Genomic DNA, 6,448 nt, shown 5'->3' with positions numbered 1-6,448 from the left:
TCGACAACTTCTTCATCCCTCGAGGGTTGGGCAACTACTTTCTTGGCCTTCAATGCAAGATTTGAGTTCTTGGTGGCTTGAGCTATGGCAAAGGTCTTCTTGGACTTGGTCTCCAAAAGAACATGAGTTGAGAAAGTGGATACAACTTGTGCCGCGGTCAACTTTTGATAGTCCGGGCATTGATGTATCATCATCACCATGTTATGTTCTGTGAGAACCATAGCATCAATGAACTTGTCCTTAATGAAATCATCATTTGCCCAAGTGCACCCAAAGGTTCTCAAATTGAGCACAAGAGACTTCAACCTTCGATATACCTCTTCCGCGGACTCACCCTCATTTCTCACAAATAGGTTGACTTCTTGCTTGAGCAAAGCCAACCGAGATCTTCGAATTGCTTCATCACCTTCGAGGGCCTCCTCAAGGCAATCCCAAATTTCCTTGGCGGTCTTGAGGAGAGCAATGGAGTCACTATAGTCATCGGTCACCGCGGTGCGCAACATGTGGTGGGCGGTAGCATTGAGTTGATCATCAACTGCTTCTCTTGGAGTGAGATTCATGGGATCCTTGGGGTTGAAACCGTTGACCACAATCCACCATAGTTGTGTAGATGCACTGCGAATATGAGACTCCATATCTAGCTTCCACTTAGCAAACGCGTTAGCTTTCAAAGGGGGCGGAGGCCCCACAGGATTAATGCGAGGGTGCTGCAAGGGTTGTGGTGAGTAAAAGGGTTCCACGGCATTGTACTTGGGAACTTGAGTGCGAGCCGGGGATGCAAGAGGTTCTCTCGAATCATCCGCATCATGAACCGCATTTGGATCAAATGAGTTTGAGGCGGATGTCGAGGGCTTTAAGCGAGCATCAATTTCCTCCTTGACCGAGGAGCGAACTTCTTTCAACATAGAAGTTTTGAGGTCCGCAAACATTGAAAGAATATCGGCCGCGGTCAACGGGGCACCCGGGTTAATGGGGGCGACGGGAGCAACGGCCGGAGCAACAAGTGCGTCGGCCGCGGCGGGGGGTAGGTTTTGACCATCCTCCGCAAGTGGTGCGACACCTCCCTCATTCCCTAGATCGACCATATCCTCTAAGGTTGTAAAACCTTATATTAGAGCATGAGGCTCTGATACCAATTGAAAGGATCGATACGGTCGACTAGAGGGGGGGTGAATAGGAGACTACAAATTTTACTCTTTCTCGTCAATTTTAAGGCTTAGCGGATAAAAAGGGTTCACTAGATATGCAACTAGGTGAACACAACCTATATGACAAGCAAGCTCTAAGCTAAGTATGCTAGGCAACAAACTAATTAGCAAGCCAACAAGCATACACGGCTAAGTAAAGTGCGGGAAAGGATTAACCACAAGTGAGACGAGGACGCGGATTTTATCCCGAAGTTCACTCTTCCTTGGGGAAGAGCTACTCTCTGTTTGGAGCGGTGCCGGAGCCAAAGCTTGCAGAACGCCACCGAAGACTCACCGTAATCTCCTTCGAGTCACCCCCAACGGATGAGCCTCGAATCACTCGGGGTTGGTCTTGAAGGCGACCACCACACCTTTACAAACTTCTCCGGAGCACACCACAAGCAAGGAAGCTTCCGGAGGAACCTCTAACCGCCTAGGAGCCCAAGCTCCAAGAGTAACAAGCCATGGTGGATGAATGTTGCGGGGAATGCGATTTGGTTTGGTCAAAGTGTAGATCGGGTCTTGCTCTCCCAATCCCCAAAGTTTCAACAAGATTGGGTGGAGGGATTGAGAGTAGTGAGCAAAATGGGGTGTAGCAATGGAGGAGCTCAACAAGACATTAGGGTTAGGAGATGGAGGAGGAAGAAGGGGGCTTTTATAGTGTTCTTGGCCGGGAGGGGATTTCTGCCCGTTGGACCCCGTGCGCATGGGCCAAGTCAGCCCCGTGCGCACGGGGTGTCCAGTGAGATGCGAGGTACCCCGTGCGCACGGGCCAAGTCAGCCCCGTGCGCACGGGGTGTCCAGTGAGTTTCGAGGTACCCCGTGCGCACGGGCCAAGTCAGCCCCGTGCGCACGGGGTGTTCAGAAATATTCTGACTACCCCGTGCGCATGGGGGTCAGAGACCCCGTGCACACGGGGTGTCCAGAAGATTTCTGATGAAACATCACAGGACACCACGGCAAAGCACACAACAAGTGGAATATCTAAGGAGGTGTAGGAGGGCTGGTGTATCTGTCTTGGAGGCATTCCCACACGACACTAATTCCACGAAGACCCCTCTTGATAGTGCGGTTTTACCTACGACTCAAATCGAACCAAAACGAAAAACCTTCGAGTCGCCGGTAACCACGCCTTTGATCTTTTTGGACTGGGGGGTCGCACACCTCCATCAATGGACACCTTGGAACCAACGTCCTGAGATAAACTTTAGCAACCAACATTAGTTCGACTAATCACATTGTCATCACACCAAAATATAATCTAAGTGATACTTGCACTTTCACCTGGTTTTATGCGTAGATGTCATATGCACGAGTAGAACACAAGTGAGTTGTGGGCGATATAAGTCATACTGCTTACCAGCATGTCATACTTTGGTTCGGCGGTATTGTTGGATGAAGCGGCCCGGACCGACATTACGCGTACGCTACGCGAGACTGGTTCTTCCGACGTGCTTTGCACAGAGGTGGCTGGCGGGTGTCAGTTTCTCCAACTTTAGTTGAACCGAGTGTGGCTACGCCTGGTCCTTGCAAAGGTTAAAACAACACCAACTTGACAAACTATCGTTATGGTTTTGATGCGTAGGTAAGAACGGTTCTTGCTAAGTCCGTAGCAGCCACGTAAAACTTGCAACAACAAAGTAGAGGACGTCTAACTTGTTTTTGCAGGGCATGTTGTGATGTGATATGGTCAAGACATGATGCTAAATTTCATTGTATGAGATGATCATGTTTTGTAACCGAGTTATCGGCAACTGGCAGGAGCCATATGGTTGTCGCTTTATTGTATGCAATGCAATCGCCCTGTAATGCTTTACTTTATCACTAAGCGGTAGCGATAGTCGTAGAAGCATAAGATTGGCGAGACGACAACGATGCTACGATGGAGATCAAGGTGTCGCGCCGGCGACGATGATGATCATGACGGTGCTTCGGAGATGGAGATCACAAGCACAAGATGATGATGGCCATATCATATCACTTATATTGATTGCATGTGATGTTTATCTTTTTATGCATCTTATCTTGCTTTGATTGACGGTAGCATTATAAGATGATCCCTCACTAAATTATCAAAGTATAAGTGTTCTCCCTGAGTATGCACCGTTGCGAAAGTTCTTCGTGCTGAGACACCACGTGATGATCGGGTGTGATAGGCTCTACGTTCAAATACAACGGGTGCAAAACAGTTGCACACGCGGAATACTTAGGTTAAACTTGACGAGCCTAGCATATAACAGATATGGCCTCGGAACACGGAGACCGAAAGGTCGAGCGTGAATCATATAGTAGATATGATCAACATAGTGATGTTCACCGTTGAAACTACTCCATCTCACGTGATGATCGGACATGGTTTAGTTTATATGGATCACGTGATCACTTAGAGGATTAGAGGGATGTCTATCTAAGTGGGAGTTCTTAAGTAATATGATTAATTGAACTTGAATTTATCATGAACTTAGTACCTGATAGTATCTTGCTTGTCTATGTTGATTGTAGATAGATGGCCCGTGCTGTTGTTCCGTTGAATTATAATGCGTTCCTTGAGAAAGCAAAGTTGTAAGATGATGGTAGCAATTACACGGACTGGGTCCGTAACTTGAGGATTATCCTCATTGCTGCACAGAAGAATTACGTCCTAGAAGCACCGCTGGGTGCCAGGCCTGCTGCAGGAGCAACACCAGATGTTATGAACGTCTGGCAGAGCAAAGCTGATGACTACTCGATAGTTCAGTGTGCCATGCTTTACGGCCTAGAACCGGGTCTTCAACGACGTTTTGAATGTCATGGAGCATATGAGATGTTCCAGGAGTTGAAGTTAATATTTCAAGCAAATGCCCGGATTGAGAGATATGAAGTCTCCAATAAGTTCTACAGCTGCAAGATGGAAGAGAATAGTTCTGTCAGTGAGCATATACTCAAAATGTCTGGGTATAACAATCACTTGATTCAACTGGGAGTTAATCTTCCGGATGATAGCGTCATTGACAGAATTCTTCAATCACTGCCACCAAGCTACAAGAGCTTCGGGATGAACTATAACATGCAAGGGATGGATAAGACGATTCCCGAGCTCTTCGCAATGCTAAAGGCTGCGGAGGTAGAAATCAAAAAGGAGCATCAAGTGTTGATGGTCAATAAGACCACTAGTTTCAAGAAAAAGGGCAAAGGGAAGAATAAGGGGAACTTCAAGAAGAACAGCAAGCAAGTTGCTGTTCAGGAGAAGAAACCCAAGTCTGGACCTAAGTCTGAGACTGAGTGCTTCTACTACAAGCAGACTGGTCACTGGAAGCGGAACTGCCCCAAGTATTTGGCGGATAAGAAGGATGGCAAGGTGAACAAAGGTATATGTGATATACATGTTATTGATGTGTACCTTACTAATGCTCGCAGTAGCACCTGGGTATTTGATACTGGTTCTGTTGCTAATATTTGCAACTCGAAACAGGGGCTACGGATTAAGCGAAGATTGGCTAAGGACGAGGTTACGATGCGCGTGGGAAATGGTTCCAAAGTCGATGTGATCGCGGTCGGCACGCTACCTCTACATCTACCTTCGGGATTAGTTTTAGACCTAAATAATTGTTATTTGGTCCAGCGTTAAGCATGAACATTATATCTGGATCTTGTTTGATGCGAGACGGTTATTCATTTAAATCAGACAATAATGGTTGTTCTATTTACATGAGTAATATCTTTTATAGTCATGCACCCTTGAAGAGTGGTCTATTTTTGTTGAATCTCGATAGTAGTGATACACATATTCATAATGTCGAAGCCAAAAGATGCAGAGTTGATAATGATAGTGCAACTTATTTGTGGCACTGCCGTTTAGGTCATATCGGTGTAAAGCGCATGAAGAAACTCCATACTGATGGACTTTTGGAATCACTTGATTATGAATCACTTGGTACTTGCGAACCGTGCCTCATGGGCAAGAAGACTATAACGCCGTTCTCCGGAACTATGGAGAGAGCAACAGATTTGTTGGAAATCATACATACAGATGTATGTGGTCCGATGAATATTGAGGCTCGTGGCGGATATCGCTATTTTCTCACCTTCACAGATGATTTGAGCAGATATGGGTATATCTACTTAATGAAACATAAGTATGAAACATTTGAAAAGTTCAAAGAATTTCAGAGTGAAGTTGAAAATCATCGTAACAAGAAAATAAAATTTCTACGATCTGATCGTGGAGGAGAATATTTGAGTTACGAGTTTGTCTATATTTGAAACAATGCGGAATAGTTTCGCAACTCACGCCACCCGGAACACCACAGCGTAATGGTGTGTCCGAACGTCGTAATTGTACTTTACTAGATATGGTGCGATCTATGATGTCTCTTACTGATTTACCGCTATCGTTTTGGGGTTATTCTTTAGAGACGGCTGCATTCACGTTAAATAGGGCACCATCAAAATCCGTTGAGACGACACCTTATGAACTGTGGTTTGGCAAGAAACCAAAGTTGTCGTTTCTTAAAGTTTGGGGCTGCGATGCTTATGTGAAAAAACTTCAACCTGATAAGCTCGAACCCAAATCGGAGAAATGTGTCTTCATAGGATACCCAAAGGAGACTATTGGGTACACTTTCTATCACATATCCGAAGGCAAAACTTTTGTTGCTAAATTCAGAATTTTTCTGGAGAAGGAGTTTCTCTCGAAAGAAGTGAGTGGGAGGAAAGTAGAACTTGATGAGGTAACTGTACCTGCTCCCTTATTGGAAAGTAGTTCATCACAGAAATCGATTTCTGCGACACCTACACCAATTAGTGAGGAAGTTAATGATGATGATCATGAAACTTCAGATCAAGTTATACTGAACCTCATAGGTCAACCAGAGTAAGATCCGCACCAGAGTGGTACGGTAATCCTGTTCTGGAGGTTATGTTACTAGACCATGACGAACCTACGAACTATGAAGAAGCAATGGTGAGCCCAGATTCCGCAAAATGGCTTGAGGCCATGAAATCAGAGATGGGATCCATGTATGAGAACAAAGTATGGACTTTGGTTGACTTGCCCGACGATCGGCAAGCCATTGAAAATAAATGGATCTTCAAGAAGAAGACTGACGCTGACGGTAATGTTACTGTCTATAAAGCTCGACTTGTTGCGAAAGGTTTTCGACAAGTTCAAGGGATTGACTACGATGAGACCTTCTCACCCGTAGCGATGCTTAAGTCTGTCCGAATCATGTTAGCAATTGCCGCATTTTATGATTATGAAATTTGGCAGATGGATGTCAAAA

The sequence above is a fragment of the Triticum aestivum genome, chromosome 3D (assembly GCF_018294505.1).
Source record: "Triticum aestivum cultivar Chinese Spring chromosome 3D, IWGSC CS RefSeq v2.1, whole genome shotgun sequence".
NCBI classification, from domain to species: Eukaryota; Viridiplantae; Streptophyta; class Magnoliopsida; order Poales; family Poaceae; genus Triticum; species Triticum aestivum.
Note: the sequence above shows the minus strand (reverse complement) of the source record.